This window comes from Ceratotherium simum, chromosome 33 (genome assembly GCF_057802395.1).
Source record: "Ceratotherium simum simum isolate JZ-2026a chromosome 33, ASM5780239v1, whole genome shotgun sequence".
Classification (NCBI taxonomy): domain Eukaryota; kingdom Metazoa; phylum Chordata; class Mammalia; order Perissodactyla; family Rhinocerotidae; genus Ceratotherium; species Ceratotherium simum.
This window is the reverse complement of record NC_141932.1, coordinates 19,253,498-19,275,314: the sequence shown is the minus strand read 5'-3', so window position 1 is coordinate 19,275,314 and position 21,817 is coordinate 19,253,498. Positions and strand designations below refer to the sequence as shown.

The window sequence follows — 21,817 nt, the reverse complement described above, 5'->3', positions numbered from 1 at the left end:
TCTCCCAACCTGATCCCTCCAGAATTCAGAAGTTGGGCCGGCCCAGTGGCTTAGCGGTTAAGTGCACGCGCTCCGCTGCTGGCGGCCCGGGTTCGGATCCCGGGCGTGCACCGACGCACCGCTTCTCCGGCCATGCTGAGGCCGTGTCCCACATACAGCAACTAGAAGGATGTGCAGCTATGACATACAACTATCTGCTGGGGCTTTGGGGGAAAAAATAAATAAATAAAATCTTTAAAAAAAAAAAAGAATTCAGAAGCTCTCAGTGAGCGTTCTTACGTTCATGACAATATATTTACTTGCATAAATTCAATAAGAAACTGTTCTCTTTCTCACAGGAAACATTTGTGATATTACCAAGGCTTTGACTAAAATGTCATGTTTGAGAGAGACATGCATAAACTCAGATGTGACCAAACAGCTTTAAGGAATTAAAGTTGACCTTATGGAGCCCATAAAAGCCCCTTGGAAAAACAGTCTGGTACCTACTTGCAGAGTTCCTGACAGGTTAACCAGGTGAGTAAAGAGGGTCACTTCCTGGCAGGTGCAGGAACCTCAAGAAGAGAGAAATTCACCCAAATCTATAGGTACTGCAGGCAGAATCTGATGGAAATATTTGAATTGGCTTCTTAATCTCAAGAGCCTTCTTACCCTTTTTAGCTATTAAAAGTTCAATCTGGAGATTCCTTACGAAAAACTCCAGCAAAGCGAATTTAAAGGGGCCTATATGGGGCCAACCCCGTGGCTTAGTGGTTAAGTGCATGCGCGCCGCTGCTGGCGGCCTGGGTTCGGATCCCAGGCGCGCACCGACGCACTGCTTCTCTGGCCATGCTGAGGCCGCGTCCCACATACAGCAACTGGAAGGATGTGCAGCTATGACATACAACTATCTACTGGGGCTTTTGGGGAAAAAAATAAATAAATAAGATTAAATAAAAGAACCTATAGGATCATTTGCTATTCTTGCTGTACTTATGTAAATAACTAAGCCAAGTTTATTGAACCCAGACTTATTTTGCAAAGTAGTCTTAATTTGACTATCTTTGGGGAAAAAAAATTGAGGGTGATTTTAGGGAGAAAAATTATGTTTCAGTAGAAACTACAACACACACTTCTGGGTATTAGATTTCAGCACTGTTAATTTTCTTTGAAGTTTTGTTGTTTACCTAAACACTGGGCTGGATCCTAAATTCTTCTAGTCTCCTCCAATATCTAGCTACAACTCTCCAAACTAACATTTCCAATTATTCCCCCATTTTTTACTGGAATCATTGAGAACTAAAGTGACCCTTTTTCCCTGAAGCCCTGCCAACAAGCTGAAAAACTTGATATAAACTTGCGAGATCACCACAATAGTTCCTGTTTAGACAATCTGCATGCCTGTTGCTGTGTAAGCTACTCAGAAAGTTTACCGGAACATCCAATGACACCATCAGAGATATTTCAGACTGTAAAAGACGTTTGAACCCTGACATCTAGAAATCTTCTTGACCGGCTGCCACCTAAAAACAGAAACTGGTTTGTAATTTTCTCCAACCATTAATCTTCGTTTTTCTTTGTTTCCATTGAAATGTTTCTTATTAAATATATGCTTGCTTGCACCATAGACCTAACTTTGGGGAACCACCTGCCATACCCACCTCGTGAAATGAGACAGAACTATTTAACTAAACTGAACAATTTTCAAGACTAAAAGATTCATTCAATGAATAAATAGAACAATCTACCAGCTCAACTTTTTTTTTACTGACGTTTTAATAGTTTATAATGTGAAATTTTGTTTGTACATTTTTGTTTGTCAATCACCATATACATGTCTCCCTTCACCCTTGTGACCACCTCCCACCCCCATTGCCCCTGGCAACCACCATACAGTTTTCTCAGTCCATGTGTTGGTTTATATTCCACATATGTGTAAGATCATACGGTGTTTGTCTTTCTCTTTCTAGCTTATTTCACTTAACATAATACCCTCGAGGTCCATCCATGTTGTTGCAAATGGAACGATTTTGTCTTTCTTATGGCTGAGTAGTATTCCATTGTATATATATACCACATCTTCTTGATCCAATCATCAATCGAGAGACACTTGGGTTGCTTCCACTTCTTGGTTATGGTGAATAATGCTGCAATGAACATAGGGGTGCATAAGCCTCTTTGGATTGTTGATTTCAGGTTTGTTAGATATATTCCCAATAGTGGGATAGCTGGATCAAAGGGTACCAGCTCAACTTTCAATATGTGAAAATTCCAGGGAAGTTTCAGAGGAGGGAATTGCTGGGGCCCAGAACTGTTTGGGGCAGGCTGCCACAAAATATTCCACAATGGCATATTGATTATTTTGAATTAAAGTTACTTAAGTCACTTGCGTAACTTAAAGTTTTGACCCTCCTGAAATTTTATCCTCCCTGAAAGCAGGAATTAAATCTCCCATGTGAAAGGTACCCTCCTTATCATGAGAGCTAGGGAATTCAGGGCCAGGAAGCCTATATAAACTAAAACTGTGACTTTTACTAATTTGCTACCTCAAGCCTAAACTCTCCACAAATTCCTCAGTAATTACATACCCCAAGCCAAAGTTTCTTTGTCCTGTCAAATCCTCAAACACTTATTGTCCCTTTGTGTAAATATACACTGCATGCTTTGTTCAGTCTCTGAGTATCAGTTTTCAATGATCTGCCAGCGAATGTATTAAACTGGTTTTTCTCCTGTTAATTTGGTCTTGTGTCAGTTTTATTACTAGTCCATCCATAAGAACTCAAGATGGGTAGTGGGGGAATTTCCTCCTCCCCAACACTCCCACAGGCAAATGAATGATTCCCTCTCTGTGCTCCCACAGTACACTGAACATACCTTTATTTATAACATCATGAAACTTCTATGATATTTAATTTTTTCTTTTTAAAAATTAAGATAAAGTACAAAAAAGAAAATAACTATTACCCATATTCCATTTTCCAACCATATTCTAGACTTAATCATTATTTAACATTTTGGAATACTTCTTCCAGTCTCTTTTTCTGGGTGGCAGACTGTCACCTCCTGGAATGCAAAGACTATATGTTTTTTCCAGTTCTTACAGTTCTGGATATCAGAAGTCCACGATTGGTCTCACTGGGCTAAAATCAACACATCAGCAGGATGGTATTCCTTCTGGAATTTCAAGGAGCAAATCAATTCCTTACCTGATCCAGTTTCTAGAGGCCACCCACACTCCTTGGTTCACAGACCCCTCCCATCTTCAAAGCCAGTGAGGACTGGTGGAGTCTTTCTCAAGCAGCATCATTCAGATCCTGACTCTCCTGCCTCCCTCTTTCACTTATAAGGACCCTTGTGATTACATTGGTTCCACCTGGATCACCTGGGCTACTCTTACCATCTCAAGATCCTTAACATCATCACATCTGCAAAGTCCCTTGTGCCATATAAAGTAACATTTACAGGTTGCAGGGATTAGGATGTGGACATTTTGGGGAGGCCATTATTCTGCCTACCACAGGTACCTTTTCTAAACTTTACCCACAAGAAAAATATGGTTCGCCTTCCTTCTCTTCCTTGCTTCTCTTCGCCTTCCTCTCTTCCTTCTCTTTCACTTTTCTTCTGATACAGAGGCAAGAACACAAGCTTTGAGGTGAAACACACTAGCTCTGTCATTAGCTGTCTGGGTGACCCTGGACCAATCACTTCACATCCCTTAGCCTCTTTTTTCTCATCTGTAACACAGGTTAACCATTAGTCCTTTAGGAAATGACAGTAAAAGAGTACATTAAGATACAGGGCTGGCCTGGTGGCGTAGTGGTTAAGTTTGCCGCTCCGCTTCAGCAGCCCGGGGTGCACGGGTTCAGATCCCAGGCGTGGACCTACGCACTGCTTGTCAGACCATGCTGTGGAAGGCAGCCCACATATAAAGTAGAGGAAGAGGGGCATGGATGTTAGCCCAGGGCCGATCTTCCTCAACAAAAATAGGAGGATTTGCGGCAGATGTTAGCTCAGGGCTTATCCTTCACACCAAAAAAAAAACAAAAATAGTAGGTTAAGATATATATGGTATGAGGATTGCTGGGAAGATGATGGTGTACGAGGACTCTGAACTCACCTCCTCTCATGGACACAACAAATTTACAACTATCCTTAGAACAGTTACCCCTGAGAGAGAACTGAAAACTGGATCAAAAGAACCCCCACAACAAGGGACAGTGCTGACTGAGGTGGAAGAGGTAGAAATACCTTTCTGGGGAGGAAAAAACCACATTTAAACCATGGCACTTCACGGCCAAGAACAATCTTAAGGTACAAAGCATTCCCTGGAGGAGCAGGGTGTGTGAGCAGGAGAGCTATGCCACAATAAGCAGCTTTTGAATTCAGCACAACCAAGATGAGCATCAGCCAGGGCAGGCAGCCTACCCTAGGGACTGGCCCCACCCAATAGCAAGCCCTTAGGCAACTTGTGGACCCACAAAAGTGGGGTGTGTGTGACCTCTGCAGCAGGGCAAGCCAGGCCACCTCTGTGGGGCACGGTGTGTGTGAGGGACAGGTCATGCAGAAGGGGCAGGCCTGCATTGGCAGAGTGTGTGAGACCTCTGCAGCGGGACGAGTGGGTCCACTTCAGTGGGTCAGGGAGTGTACAGGGGGCAGGACTGTGTTGACGGGGTGTGTGGGCCTGCAGGGAGTGGGGCTTGTCAGCTGCAGCGGACCCGTGCTTCTCAAACAGCCACATAGGGGATTGGCCCCACCTTCCAATGCCTGAAACAATTGTGTGCTGCCATGTCTGAGGCCAGCCCCACCAAGCTGCACTCCTGAGAGAGCTGACAATAGCCTTGCAGGCTGGAGACCTGCAGCAATTGTAAGCCCCTGAGCCTAGCAACCAGCCACGCTGGGGGCCTACTCACTTAACAGAAAAACTGCAGAAGGAATGTGCTATTAGATCTTGCAGCCAAGTGTCCTAGGGCTCCCCACACCTGATAAAGTGACTGAAGGGACCATAGCAGCTGCATGCAGCTGAGCATTACAACCAGTCGGCCAGGGGGACAGCCTAGCCTTCCCGTGCCCCTGCAGCAAGAACAACCCTGCCACAACAGAAGGACACATGTAGCCCACACAGGGGACACTCTTGGAACATTTGGAACTGGTGACGAAAGGGAAGCACACTGCTGGGCCTCATGAGGCATCTCTTATATAAAGCCAACTCTCCAATATTGGGAGATGTAGCTGATCTACCTAACACAGAGACATAAGCACAGAGAAAGAGGCAAAATGAGGATACAGGAATATGTTCCAAATAAGAGAACAGGACAAATCCTCAGAAAAAGAACTAAACGAAACAGAGATAAACAACCTACCTGATAAAGAGTAAAAACTAATAGTCATACAGATGCTCATGGATCATGGGAGAAGAAGGGATGAACTCAGTGAGAACGTCAACAAAGAACTGGAAAATATAAAAAAAGAACCTGGTGGTGTAGCAGTTGACTCCATGCACTCCGCTTCAGTGGCCCAGTGATCACAGGTTTGGATCCCAGGCGCAGACCAACACACTGTTTGTCAAGCCATGCTGTGGCAGCATCCCATATAAAATAGAGGAAGATGGGCACGGATGTTAGCCCAGGGTCAATCTTCCTCAGCAAAAAGAGGAGGACTTGCATCAGATGTTACCGCAGAGCTAATCTTCCTCACACACAAAAAAAGAACCAATCAGAAATGAAGAATACTGGAAAAGAACAATTCACAAGAGGGAGGACTCAATAGCAGAATAGATGATACAGAAGAACAAACCAGTGAGATGTACGAAAGACTAGAGGAAACTACCCTAGCTGAGCAGATAAAAGAAAAAAGAACTAAAAAGAGTGAGGACAGTCTAAGGGATCTCTGGGACAACATCAAGTGCACTAACATCCATATTATAGGTGTCCCAGAAGGAGAAGAGAGGGACAAAGGGGCAGAGAATCTATTTGAAGAAATAATAGCTGAAAACTTTCCTACCCTAAGGAAGGAAACAGACGTCCAGGTATAGGAAGCACAGAGAGCACCAAACAAGATAAACCCAAAAAGGCCCATACCAAGACACATTATAATTAAAATGTCAAGAATTAAAGATAGAGAGAACCCTAATAGTTGCAAGAGACAGGCAACAAGTTACATACAAAGGAAAACCCATAATGCTATCAGCTGAATTCTCAGCAGAAACCTTACAGGCTAGAACAGAGTGGCATGATATACTCAAAGTAGTGAAAGGAAAAAACATACAGCCAAGAATACTGTATCCAGCAAGGTTATCATTCAGGATAGAAGGAGAAATAAAGAGTTTTCCAGACAAGTAAAAACTAAAGGAGTTTATCACCAAGAAAACAGCCTCACAAGAAATGCTAAAGGGACTTATTTAAGTGGAAAAGAAAAGACCACAAATAGGAATAAGAAAATTCTCAAAAAAAAAAAAAAAACAATAAAATCGCTGGTAAAGGCAAATGTACAGTAAAGGTAGCGGATCAACCACTTGTGAAGCTAATATCAAGGTCAAAAAACAAAAGTACTTTGTACAAAAGTACAAAATTTCAGTACTTTATCATCTATTTCCATGATAAGAGGGTAATGCATACACATGCACAAAAAAGATGTGGCATAGTGGTTAAGCTCATGCCCTCTGCTTCAGTGGCCTGCTTCAGTGGCCCGGGGTTCGCAGGTTCGAATTCTGGGCGTGGACTTATGCACCGATCATCAAGCCATGCCAAGGCAGCATCGCACATACAAAATAGAGGAAGATGGGCAGAGATCTTAGCTCAGGCCCAATCTTCCTTACAAAAAAAAAAAAAAAACCATGTATATATGCTGCATACATGAGACACACTTCATACCTAAAGACACTCACAAACTGAAAGTGAAGGGATGGAAAAAGATACTCCATGAAAATGGCAATGAAAAGAAAGCTGGGGTAGCAATACTTATATCGGACAAAATAGACTTTAAAACAAAAACTGTAACAAGAGACAAAGATAGGCACTACATAATGATAAAGGGAACAATTCAAAAAAAGGATATAACACTTGTAAATATCTATGCACCCAACATAGGAGCACCTAAATATATAAAGAAATATTAACAGACATAAAAGGAGAAATAGACAGCAACACAATAATAGTAGGGGACTTCAACACTCCGCTTACACCAATGGACAGATCAAACAGAAGATCAATGAGGAAACACTGGCCTTAAATGACACATTAGACCAGATGGACTTAGTAGATATATACAGAACATTCCATCAAAAAACTGCAGAATACACACTCTTCCAACGACATGGAAGATTTTCCAGGATAGATCACATATTAAGCCACAAAACAAGTCTCAATAAATTTAAGAAAACTGAAGTAATACCAAGTATCTTTCCTGACCACAACGGTATGAAACTAGAAATCCCCTAAGGGAACAAAATCAGGGAAGAAAAAACATAAATATGTGGAGAATAAGCAAAATGCTACTGAACAAATATTGGGTAAATGAAGAAATCAAAAGAGAAATCAAAAAATACCTAGAGATAAATGAAAATGAAAATACAACATACCAGAATTTATGGGATATGGTTCTAAGCAATACAGGCTTACCTCAACAAACAAGAAAAATCTCAAATAAAAAATCTAACAGTGCACCTAAAGGAACTGGAAAAAGAAGAACAAACAAAGCCTAAAATCAGTAGAAGGAAGGAAATACGAAAAATCAGAGCAGAAATAAATGAAATAGAGACTAAAAAAAAGTAGAAAAAATTAATGAAACCAAGAGCTAGATCTTTGAAAAGATAAACAAAATTGACAGTCCTTTAGCCAGACTCACCAAGAAAAAAAGTGAAAAGGCTCCAATAAATAAAATCAGAAATGAAAGATGAGAGATTACAATGGACACCTCAGAAATACAAAAGATTATAAGAGAATACTACAAAAAGCTTTACACCAACAAATTGGATAATCTAGAAGAAATGGATAAATTCTTAGAATCATACCTTCCAAACTGAATCAAGAAGAAATAGAGAATTTGAATAGACCAATCACCAGTGAGGAGATCGAAACAATAATCAAAAACCTCCCAAAAAATAAAAAGTTCAGGATCAGACGGCTTCCCTGGTGAATTCTACCAAACATTCAAGGAAGATTTAATACCCATCCTTCTCAACCTCTTCCAGAAAATTGAAGAGGAGGGGAAGCTTCCTAACTCATTCTGTGAGGCCAACATTACCCTGATACCAAAAACAAACAAAGACAATAAAAAAAAGAAAATTATAGGCCAATATAGATGAACATCAATGCAAAAATCCCCAACAAAACACTAGCAAATTGAATACAACAATATACTTAAAAGATCATACAACTTGATCAAGGGGAATTTATTCCAGGGAGGCAGGGATAGTTCAACATCCACAAATCAATCAACTTTATATACCACATAAACACAATGAAGAATAAAAATCATATGGTCATCTCAATAGATGCATAGAAAGCATCTGACAAGATACAGCATCAATTTATGACAAAAAAAAAAAAACACTGGTTAAAATGGGTATAGAAGGAAAGGACCTCAACATAATAAAAGCCATATATGACAAACCCACAGTTAATATCATCCTCATTGGTGAAAAACTGAAAGCTATCCCTCTAAGAACAGGAACCAGAAAAGGATGCCCACTTTCACCACTCCTATTTAACATAGTATTGGAAGTCCTAGCCAGAGCAATCAGAGAAGAAAAAGAAATAAAAGGGATCCAAATTGGAAAGGAAGGAGTGAAACTGTCACCATTTGCAGATGACATGATTTTATATATAGAAAGCCCTAAAGAATCCATCAAAAAAATTTTAGAAGTAATAAACGAATATGGTAAAGTTGCAGGATACAAAATCAACATACAAAAATAAGTTGCATCCTAAAGCCATCTATAGATTCAAAGCAATCCCTGTCAAAGTTCCAACAACATTTTTCACAGAAATAGAACAAAGAAGCCTAAAGTTTATATGGAACAACAAAAGACCCCGAATAGCTAAAGGAATCCTGAGAAAAAAGAACAAAGCTGGAGGTATCACACTCCCTGATTTCAAAATATACTACAAAGCTATAGTAACCAAAACAGCATGGTACTGGCACAAAAACAGACACACAGATCACTGGAATAGAATCGAAAGCCCAGAAATGAACCCACACATATATGGACAGCTAATCTTTGACAATGGAGCCAAGAACATACAATGGAGTAAAGAAAGTCTCTTCAACAGATGGTGTTGGGAAAACTGGATAGCCACATGCAAAAAAATGAAAGTAGTCCCTTACCTTACACCATACACAAAAATTAACTCCAAATGGATTAAAGACTTGAATGTAAGACCTGAAACTGTGAAACTTCTAGAAGAAAACATAGGCAGTACGCTCTTCGACATCGGTCTTAGCAACATCTTTTCAAACACCATGTCTGACCGGGCAAGAGAAACAATAGAAAAAATAAACAAATGGGACTACATCAGACTAAAAAGCTTCTGCACAGCAAAGGAAACCATCAACAAAACGAAAAGACAACCTAACAATTGGGAGAAGATATTTGCAAACCATACATCTGATAAGGGCTTAATCTCCAAAATATATAAAGAACTCATGCATCTCAACAACAAAAAAACTACCAACCCAATTAAAAAATGGGCAAAAGACCTGAACAGACATTTCTCCAAAGAAGATATACAGATGGCCAACAGACACATGAAAGGATGTTTAAAATCACTAACTATCAGGGAAATGCAAATCAAAACTACAATGAGATATCACCTCACACCCGTCAGAATGGCTATAATTAACAAGACAGGAAACATGTGTTATAGAGGATGTGGAGAGAAGGGAACTCTCATACACTGCTGGTGGGAGTGCAAACAGGTGCAGCCACTATGGAAAACAGTATGGAGATTCCTCAAAAAATCAAGGATAGAACTACCAAATGATCCAGCTATTCCACTGTTGGGTATTTACCCAAAGAACTTGAAAACACCAGTGCATAAAGATACATGCACCCCTGTGTTCATTGCAGTGTTATTCACAATAGCCAAGACTTGGAAGCAACCTAAGTGCCCATCAAGGGACGAATGGATAAAGAGGATGTGGTATATATACACAATGGAATACTACTCAGCCATAAGAAATGATGAAATGCAGCCATTTGTGACAACATGGATGGAAATTGAGGGCATTATGCAAAGTGAAATAAGTCAGAGGGAGAAGGTCAAATACCATATGATTTCCTTCATTAAGTAGTAGATAATAACAACAATAAACAAACACATAGGGACAGAGATTGGATTGGTGGTTACCAGAGGGGAAGGGGGGAGGGAGGAGGGTGAAAGGGATGATTCAGTACATGTGTGTGGTGATGGGTTGTAATTGGTATTTTGGTGGTGAACATGATGTAATCTATGCAGAAATAGAAGTATAATGATGTACACCTGAAATTTTTACAATGTTATAAACCAATGTTACTGCAATAAACAAAATTTTTTAAAAAAATAAAAATAAAAATAAATAAAGACACTTTTAAGGAAAAAAAATTATTCATAAAAAAAATCTGTGGGATTTTCTACATACACAATGTTTTTGTCTCCAAATAAAGACAAATTTACTTCAAAAAAAAAATAAGTTGCATTTCTACATACTAACAATGAAGCAGTAGAAAAAGAAATTAAGAATACAATCCCAGGGCCAGCACCATGGCATAGCAGTTAAGTGCACGCACTCTGCAGCTGGCGGCCCGGGTTCGGATCCCGGGCACGCACAGACACACCACTTGTCAGGCCATGCCGTGGTGGCGTCCCATATAACGTGGAGGAAGATGGGCACAGATGTTATCCCAGGGCCAGTCTTCCTCAGCAAAAAAAAAGAGGAGGATTGGCATGGATGTTAGCTCAGGGCTTATCTTTCTCACAAAAAAAAAAAAAAAAGAATACAATCCCATTTACAATTGCAACAAAAAGAATAAAATACCCAGGAAGAAACTTAACCAAAGAGGTGAAAGATCTGTAAACTGAAAACTATAAAACATTGCTGAAAGATACTGAAGAAGACATAAAGAAATGGAAAGATATTCCACACCCTTGGATTGGAAGAATTAATATAGTTTAAATGTCCATATTTCCTAAAACAATCTATAGATTCAATGCAATCCCTATCAAAGTCCCACAAACATTTTTCACAGAAATAGAACAAAGAATCCTAAAATTTATATGGAAGAACAAAAGACCCCAAAGAGCCAAAGCAATCCCGAGAAAAAAGAGCAAAGCCAGAGGTATCACATTCCCTGATTTTAAAATATACTACAAAACTATAGTAACCAAAACAGCATGGTACTGACACAAAAACAGACACATGGATCAATGGAACAAAATCGAGAGCCCAGAAATAAACCCATACATCTGTAGACAGCTAATTTTCAACAAGGGAGCCAAGAACAGACAATGCAGAAAGGAAAGTCTCTTCAACAAATGGTGTTGGGAAAACTGGACAGCCACATGCAAAAGAATGAAAGTAGACCATATTATCTCACCCCATACACAAAAATTAACTCAAAATGGATCAAAGACTTGAATGTAAGACCTGAAACCATAAAACTTCTACAAGAAAACACATGCAGTATGCTCTTTGACATTGGTCTTAGCAGCATATTTTCAAGTACTATGTCTGACCAGGCAAGGGAAACAATAGAAAAAATAAACAAATGGAACTATATTAAACTAAAAAGCCTCTGCACAGCAAAGAAAACCATTAACAAAACGAAAAGACAACCTAACAATTGGGAGAAGATGTTTGCAAACCATATATCTGATAAGGGGTTAATATCCAATATATAAAGAACTCATACATCTTAACAACAACAAAATTAACAACCCAATTAAAAAATGGGCAAAAGATCTGAACAGATATTTCTCCAAGGAAGATATACAGATGGCCAAAAGGCAGATGAAAAGATGTTCAGCATCATTAACTATCAGGGAAATGCAAATCAAAACTATGATGAGACATCACCTCACGTCCGTCAGAATGGCTATAATTAACAAGACAGGAAACAACAAGTATTGGAGAGGATATAGAGAGAAGGGAACTCTCATACACTGCCAGTGGGAGTTCAAATCTCAAAAAATTAAGAATAGAACTACCACTTACACCAATGACACATCATCCAAACAGAAGATCAATAAGGAAACATTGGCCTTAAATGATACACTAGAACAGATTGACCTATATACAGAGGCCTTAAATGATACACTAGAACAAATTGACCTATATACAGAGCATTCCATCCAAAAACCGAAGAATACACGTTATTTTCAAATGCACATGGAACATTATCCAGGATTGATCACATATTAGGACACAGAACAAGTCTCCATAAATTTAAGAAGATTGAAATAATACCAAGCATCTTTTCTGACCACAACGGTATGAAACTAGAAATCAACTATAGGAAGAAAATGAGAAAAGCCACAAATACGTGGAGATTAAACAAAATGCTACTGAACAACGACTGGGTCAATGAAGAAATCAAAGAAGAAATCAAAAAATACCTGGAGACAAATGAAAATGAAAATACGACATACCAGAATTTATGGGATACAGCAAAAGCGGTTCTAAGAGGGAAGTTTATAGCAATACAGGCCTATCTCAACAAACAAGAAAAATCTCAAATAAACAATCTAACAATGCACCTAAAGGAACTGGAAAAAGAAGAACAAACAAAGCCCCAAATCAGTAGAAGAAGGGAAATAATAAAAATCAGGGCAGAAATAAATGAAATAGAGACCAAAAAAGCAATAGAAAAAATTAATAAAACCAAGAGCTGGTTCTTTGAAAAGATAAACAAAATTGACAAACCTTTAGCTAGACTCACCAAGAAAAAAAGAGAGAAGGCTCAAATAAGTAAAATCAGAAATGAAAGAGGAGAAATTACAACAGACACCTCACAAATACAAAAGATTACAAGAGAATACTATGAAAAGCTATATGCCAACCGGGGCCAGCCCGGTGGCGCAAGCGGTTGGGTGCGCGCACTCCGCTGCGGCGGCCCGGGGTTCGCCGGTTCGGATCCCGGGCGCGCACTGACGCACCGCTTGTCGGGCCATGCTGTGGCGGCGTCCCATATAAGGTGGAGGAAGATGGGCATGGATGTTGGCCCAGGGCCGGTCTTCCTCAGCAGAAAGGAGGAGGATTGGCATTGGATGTTAGCTCAGGGCTGGTCCTCCTCACAAAAAAAAAAAAAAAAAAAAAAGCTATATGCCAACCAATTCGACAATCTGGAAGAAATGGATAAATTCTTAGAATCATACAACCTTCCAAAACTGGATCAAGAAGAAGTAGAGAATTTGAATAGACCAATCACCAGTAAGGAGACCAAAACAGTAATTAAAAACCTCCCCAAAAATAAAAGTCCAGGAGCAGACGGCTTCCCTGGTGAATTCTACCAAACATTCAAAGAAGACTTAATACCTATCCTTCTCAAACTCTTCCAAAAAATTGAGGAGGGGGGGGAAGCTCCCTAACTCATTCTACAAAACTGACATTACCCGGAACCCAAAACCAGAAAAGGACAACACAAAAAAAGAAAATTACAGGCCAATATCACTGATGAACATCGATGCAAAAATCCTCAACAAAATACTAGCAAATCACATACAACAATACGTTAAAAAGATTATACACCATAATCAAGTGGGATTTATTCAAGGTATGCAGGGATGGTTTAACATCGCAAATCAATCAACGTGATACACCACATTAATAAAATGAAGAATAAAAATCACATGATCATCTCAATAGATGCAGAGAAAGCATTCAACAAGATACAGCATCCATTTATGATAAAAACTCTGAATAAAATGGGTATAGAAGGAAAGTACCTCAACATAATAAAGACCATATATGAGAAGCCCACAGCTAATATCATCCTCAATGGTGAAAAACTGAAAGCTATCCCTCTAAGAATAGGAACCAGACAAGGATGCCCACTCTCACCACTCCTATTTAACATAGTACTGGAAGTCCTAGCCAGAGCAACCAGGCAACAGAAAGAAATAAAAGGGATCCAAATTGGAAAGGAAGAAGTGAAACTGTCACTATTTGCAGATGATATGATTTCATATATAGAAAACCCTAAAGAATCCACCAGAAAACTTTTAGAAGTAAGAAACGAATATGGTAAAGTTGCAGGATACAAAATCAACATACAAAAATCAGTTGCATTTCTGTACACTAACAACGAAGTAGCAGAAAGAGAAATTAAGAATACCATCCCATTTACAATTGCAACAAAAAGAATAAAATACCTAGGAATAAACTTAACCAAAGAGGTGAAAGAGCTGTACACCGAAAACTATAAAACATTGCTGAAAGAAATTGAAGAAGACACAAAGAAATGGAAAGACATTCCGTGCTCTTGGATTGGAAGAATTAACATAGTTAATATGTCCATACTTCCTAAAGCAATCTATAGATTCAATACAATCCCTATCAAAGTGCCAACAACATTTTTCACAGAAATAGAACAAAGAAGCCTAAAATTTATATGGAACAACAAAAGACCCCGAATAGCTAAAGGAATCCTGAGAAAAAAGAACAAAGCTGGAGGTATCACACTCCTTGATTTCAAAATATACTACAAAGCTATAGTAACCAAAACAGCATGGTACTGGCACAAAAACAGACACACAGATCAATGGAATAGAATCGAAAGCCCAGAAATGAACCCACACATCTATGGACAGCTAATCTTTGACAAACGAGCCAAGAACATACAATGGAGAAAAGAAAGTCTCCTCAACAAATGGTGTTGGGAAAACTGGATAGCCACATGCAAAAAAATGAAAGTAGTCCCTTACCTTACACCATACCCAAAAATTAACTCCAAATGGATTAAAGACTTGAATGTAAGACCTGAAACTGTGAAACTTCTAGAAGAAAACATAGGCAGTACGCTCTTCGACATCGGTCTTAGCAACATATTTTCAAGCACCATGTCTGACCGGGCAAGAGAAACAATAGAAAAAATAAACAAATGGGACTACATCAGACTAAAAAGCTTCTGCACAGCAAAGGAAACCATCAACAAAACGAAAAGACCACCTAACAATTGGGAGAAGATATTTGCAAACCATACATCTGATAAGGGCTTAATCTCCAAAATATATAAAGAACTCATGCATCTCAACAACAAAAAAACTAACAACCCAATTAAAAAATGGGCAAAAGACCTGAACAGGCCTTTCTCCAAAGAAGATATACAGCTGGGCAACAGACACATGAAAAGATGTTCAAAATCATTAACTATCAGGGAAATGCAAATCAAAACTACAATGAGATATCACCTCACGCCCGTCAAAATGTCTATAATTAACAAGACAGGAAACAACATGTGTTATAGAGGATGTGGAGAGAAGGGAACTCTCATACACTGCTGGTGGGAGTGCAAACAGGTGCAGCCACTATGGAAAACAGTATGGAGATTCCTCAAAAAATCAAGGATAGAACTACCATATGATCCAGCTATTCCACTGCTGGGTATTTATCCAAAGAACTTGAAAACACCAGTGCATAAAGATACATGCACCCCTGTGTTCATTGCAGTGTTATTCACAATAGCCAAGACTTGGAAGCAACCTAAGTGCCCATCAAGGGACGAATGGATAAAGAAGATGTGGTATATATACACAATGGAATACTACTCAGCCATAAGAAACGATGAAATCCAGCCATGTGTGACAACATGGCTGGACATTGAGGGCATTATGCAAAGTGAAATAAGTCAGAGGGAGATGGTCAAATACCGTATGATTTCCTTCATTAAGTAGTAGATAATAACAACAATAAACAAACACATAGAGACAGAGATTGGATTGGTGGTTACCAGAGGGGAAGGGGGGAGGGAGGAGGGTGAAAGGGATAATTCGGCACATGTGTGTGGTGATGGGTTGTTATTAGTATTTGGGTGGTGAACATGATGTAATCTACGCAGAAATAGAAATATAATGATGTACACCTGAAATTTTTACAACGTTATAAAGCAATGTTACTGCAATAAACAGAAAATTTAAAAAAAAAAAAAAGAACTACCATACAATCCAGCTATTTCACTGCTGGGTATTTCTCCAAAGAACATGAAAACACGAATGCGTAAAGATATATGCACCCCTGTGTTCACTGCAGCAATATTCACAATAGTCAAGACTTGGAATCAACCTAGGTGCCCAGCAAGAGATGAATGGATAAAGAAGATGTGGTACATATACACAATGGAATACTACTCAGCCATAAAAAATGACGAAATCTTGCCATTTGTGACAACATGGATGACCTTGGTGGTATTATGCTAAGGGAAGTAAGTCAGAGGGAGAAAGTTAAATACCTTATGGTCTCACTCATAAATAAAAGATAACAACAACAACAAACAAACACATAGAGACAGAGATTGGATTGCTGGTTACCAGAGAGGAAGGAGGGGAGGGAGGAGGGTGAAAGGGATGATTAGGCACATGTGTATGGTGATGGATGGTAATTAGTCTCTGGGTGGTAAACATGATGTAATCCACACAGAAACTGAAATATAATGATGCACACTTGAAATTATATAATGTTATAAACCATTGTTACCTCAAGAAAAAAAAAGAAAGATACCTAAGGTATTACACACACAGCCTGGTATGCAATGAGCCCTCAGTAAATATTCTTTCAATCCTTTCCTTTTGCCATCCCATTTTCTTTCACTCTTGCCCATTTTCTCCTTTGTCTCCTTTCTCTACAGCGACTTAGTCTAACCTCAGTCTAACCATTTAGCTAAGAAGGCCATACTACCCATCTCTTATGATTCTGCTTCAATGCTTCTTGGGACAGAGTCTGATATCCACTATATACGGAGAGCTCTGTTTTTTGTTTTTTGTTTTTAAGTCCTTTTATGTTCACTTAAAACTTATATATACTTCCTCGTAACTTAGACATGCCAGTTCCAATTCTGCCCTGTTAATTTACACATTCATTTCCTTATTTCATCCTTCTTCAGTCTTTCTCTTTACATCTTATAAATAAAGATGGTACAGAGACAAAAGTAAGGCCCAGGCCACAATATGGAATTCCTTTAGCAAGATGAACGCTATTTGCAAGACATCCCCTGAAGCCTGTTTCTAGGCTTGGCTTTCAGCAAAACCATTTAACTCTAGAACACATTCCCAGACCGCCAGGGACGATAACTATGACAGAAGCCACACACCTTCTGAGTATTTCTACCATGGATTTAGACAATTTCCAGAATGTTGTTCATAAGTTACTGCTACCCAATCCTTCCACTCCTGGAAGTTAAGCCTCCCCCTATCATTTTCCTCTCCAGCTGGCCTGCCAGGACACTGCCTAGAAAATGCCTCCCCACCATAGATGACCAGGATGCACCTTTGCCTAGTCCCAGAATTATAATAGCTCACACTTACTCACTATGTGCCAGGCAGTATTCTAGGGGCTTTAAATGTAGCTACAGTATTCACACAAAATAATTCATAAGTGATATCATCCCCATTTTTACAGATTGAAAAAACAGAGACATCAGGGCCAGCCTGGTGGCATAGTGGTTGTTATGAGAGGTTCGGGGATTCAATCGGAGATGTAAAAGACACTTTCCACTCCAAACAAATGGACTGAAGGTATATTTTATTATATAGAGGATAGTAAAGGCGATAGTCTGCAAACAGATCCAAATAGGTCAAATATTAAGAGGGAAAAAACATCAGCCCGACTGGAAAGGGAAAACACCCACATCGGCTGAAGAGAAATGACACAAATCAACCGGAAAGAGAAACACCAGGTTGACCGAAAAGAGAACACATCAAATCAATTACTTCATATCAAATCAATTACTTCACATCAAATCAATTACTCACAACATCCATGCCCCACTGCCGGGAGAGCCCTGTCAATCGATGCGGCTGGGCAAGGATCACACATCCTGGGCAAGGCGTCCCTTCCACAGGTGGAACTCTCACTAGGGCTCAGTTTCCAGCAGTTTTTATACCATCAGTAATTTTCAGAGTAAGCAATTACAGAGTTTGCAGAGCAAGCATTTAGTGTTTCCATGCACAATGGTTATCAGTGGCGTACGTGCACTGAGCCCCCTGGCTAACGTCCCAGCCCAGTAGTTGTGTACGTGCATTGTTTTCTTTGGTTATCGTCTCAGCCCGGCACAGATGGCCAGTCCATTCCGGGCTACGACGCTCCAAGAGCCTTGAAATGTTACAACTTGCAACTCTCTCTGTGGGAGAAAGGCCGGTTCCCGGGAAAAGGCCAGTTCCCACCACACAGAAAGCAGCTTTGTATTTCTTTTTGTGCTGGTGGCTGTAGGTCAATGGAGCAGCCAAACATGGCTGTACTCATGTCAAGACAGTGGTTAAGTTCGCACTCCGCTTCAGTGGCCTGGAGTTCACAGGTTCAGATCCCAGGTGTGGACCTACACACTGCTCATCAAGCTATGCTGTGGAAGCATCCCATATACAAAATTGAGGAAGTTTGGCACAGATGTTAGCTTAGCGACAATCTTCCTCAAGCAAAAAGGGGAAGATTGGCAACAGATGTTAGCTCTGGGCCAATCTTCCTTATCAAAAAACACTGAGACAGAGAAGTTATTTACCCAAAATCGCACAACTCCATAATTTACCTCATCTCCCACCCAAATAAATGTTAATAACTTAATCTTGGCAGAGGACCCCCTAAGATTTCTGAGGTCTCCTGAATAAAATCCACCTTCCAGAATGATGTTTGCCTCCTCCATTTTCAGGACTCGACAGTCAGCATTAAGTTTTCCAACTTGCCCTTCACTTAGGCACCTGTGAAGCTGGGTACCTGAGGGTTACTATAAATATTCAATAAGAATACCTTTCAACCTTGTTATGAAAAGAAGTTAATCTTGTCAATTTGCTATTTTCCTGTTTAACCTGAGGGGTAACTCAAGGGTCACAAGGATTTATGGGCTTGTTTTACAGAAAACAGAGCATGCCTTCAAGGGTCACCAGATAACCAGCCCCCAGCTGCTGTTGAAGCCCAGAAGTCAGATTGCCCAGGGGCTTACCTGGACTGAAAGAAACACAGATTACCCCTATGTTTCTCTAAAACGCCTCCTGCCACACCCCTTAGCTTTATAAAAACACCTGCTTCCTCTCTTGTTGAGGTGGATTTGAGAGAACCAATGTTCCCGCATTCTTTTTTTTTTTTTAAGTGTACAGTCTGATAAGTTGTGTTTTTTTTTGTTTTTGGTTTTTTTTTTTTTGGTATATTGTGGTAATATTGGTTTATAACATTGTATAAATTTTAGGTGTACACCATTATACTTCTATTTCTGCATGGATTACATCATGTTCTCATGTTCACCACCCAAATACATATTACAATCCATCACTACATACATGTGCCTAATTATCCCTTTCACCCTCCTCCCTCCCTCCTTCCCCTCTGGTAACCACCAATCCAATCTCTGTCTCTATGTGTTTGTTTGTTGTTATTATCTACTACCTAAAGAGTGAGATCATATGGTATTTGACCTTCTCCCTCTGACTTATTTCACTTTGCATAATACCCTCAATGTCCATCCATATTGTCACAAATAGCTGGATTTCATCGTTTCTTATGGCTGAGTAGTATTCCATAGTGTACAAATATCATATCTTCTTTATCTATTCTTCCCTTGATGGGCACTTAGGTTGCTTCCAAGTCTTGGCTATTGTGAATAATGCTGCAGTGAACAGAGGGATGCATGTATCTTTACGCATTTGTGTTTTCACGTTCTTTGGATAAATACCCAGCAGTGGAACAGCTGGATCGTATGGTAGTTATGTCCTTAATTTTTTGAGTAATCTCCATACTGTTTTCCATAGTGGTTACACCAGTTTGCACTCCCACCAGCAGTGTATGAGAGTTCCCTTCTCTCCATATCCTCTCCAACACTTATTGTTTCCTGTCTTGTTAATTATAGCCATTTTGACGGGCGTGAGGTGATATCTCATTGTAGTTTTGATTTGCATTTCCCTGATAATTAATGATGCTGAACATCTTTTCATCTGCCTGTTGGCCATCTGTATATATTCTTTGGAGAAGTGTCTGTTCAGGTCTCTTGCCCATTTCTTAATTGGGTTCTTAGTTCTTCTCTTGTTGAGACGAATGAGTTCTTTATATATTTTTGAGATTAACCCCTTATCAGATGTATGGTTTGCAAACATCTTCTCCCAATTGTTAGGTGGTCTTTTCATTTTGTTGATGGATTCCTTTGCTGTACAGAAGCTTTTTAGTTTGATGTAGTCCCATTTGTTTATTTTTTCTATCGTTTCTCTTGCCCAGTCAGACATGGTGCTTGAAAATATGTTGCTAAGAACAATGTTGAAGAGCATACTGCCTATGTTTTCTTCTAGAAGTTTCACAGTTTCAGGTCTTACATTCAAGTCTTTAATCCATTTGGAGTTAATTTTTGGGTATGGTGTAAGGTAAGGGTCTATTTTCATTTTTTTGCATGTGGCTGTCCAGTTTTCCCAACACCATTTGTTGAAGAGACTTTCCTTGCTCCATTGTATGTTCTTGGCTCCTTTGTCAAAGATTAGCTGTCCATAGATGTGTGGGCTTATTTCTGGGCTTTCGATTCTATTCCATTGATCTGTGTGTCTGTTTTTGTGCCAGTACCATGCTGTTTTGGTTACTATAGCTTTGTAGTATATTTTGAAATCAAGGAGTGTGATACCTCCAGCTTTGTTCTTTTTTCTCAGGATTCCTTTGGCTATTCGGGGTCTTTTGTTGTTCCATATAAATTTTAGCATTCTTTGTTCTATTTCTGTGAAAAATGTTGTTGGAACTTTGATAGAGATTGTATTGAATCTACAGATTGCTTTAGGAAGTATGGACATCTTAATTATGTTAATTCTTCCAATCCAAGAGCATGGAATATCTTTCCATTTCTTTGTGTCTTCTTCAATGTCTTTCATCAATGTTTTATAGTTTTCAGTGTACAGATCTTTCACCTCTTTGGTTAAGTTTATTCCTACTTTTATTCTTTTTGTTGCAATTGTAAATGAGATTGTATTCTTAATTTCTCTTTCTGCTACTTTGTTGTTAGTGTATAGAAATGCAACTGATTTTTGTATGTTGATTTTGTATCCTACAACTTGACCATATTCATTTATTACTTCTAAAAGTTTTTTGGTGGATTTTTTAGGGTTTTCTATATATAAAACCATGTCATCTGCAAATAGTGACAGATTCACTTCTTCCTTTCCAATTTGGATCCCTTTTATTTCTTTTTCTTGCCTGATGGCTCTGGCTAGGACTTCCAATACTATAGTAAATAGGAGTGGTGAGAGTGGGCATCCTTGTCTGGTTGCTGTTCTTAGAGGGATAGCTTTCAGCTTTTCACCATTGAGGATGATATTAGCTGTGGGTTTGTCATATATGGCCTTTATTATGTTGAGGTACTTTCCTTCTATACCCATTTTATTCAGAGTTTTTTGTTTGTTTGTTTTTTGTTTGTTTGTTTTTGTGAGGAAGATCAGCCCTGAGCTAACATCCATGCTAATCCTCCTCTTTTTTTTGCTGAGGAAGACTGGCTCTGAGCTAACATCCATTGCCAATCCTCCTCCTTTTTTTTTCCCAAAGCCCCAGTAGATAGTTGTATGTCATAGTTTCACATCCTTCTAGTTGCTGTATGTGGGACACCGCCTCAGCATGGCTGGATAAGCTGTGCATCGGTGCATGCCCGGGATCCAAACCCAGGCCGCCAGTAGCAGAGTGCGCCCACTTAACCGCTAAG

General features: G+C 39.4%; 1 long non-coding RNA gene across 7 annotated transcripts in view; it reads right to left on the bottom strand.

The window, feature by feature from the left end:
• Positions 1-21,817, bottom strand: part of LOC147912871 (uncharacterized) — a 214,153-nt gene that overhangs the window by 146,015 nt on the left and 46,321 nt on the right. For 2 of the 7 annotated variants that reach the window (XR_015549498.1, XR_015549501.1), the window contains one exon: positions 1,413-2,126. The exons of the other annotated variants lie outside the window; for them this stretch is intronic. This is a non-coding gene — a long non-coding RNA (uncharacterized LOC147912871). The remainder of the gene's footprint in view (positions 1-1,412; positions 2,127-21,817) is intronic. 7 annotated transcript variants of the gene reach the window in all.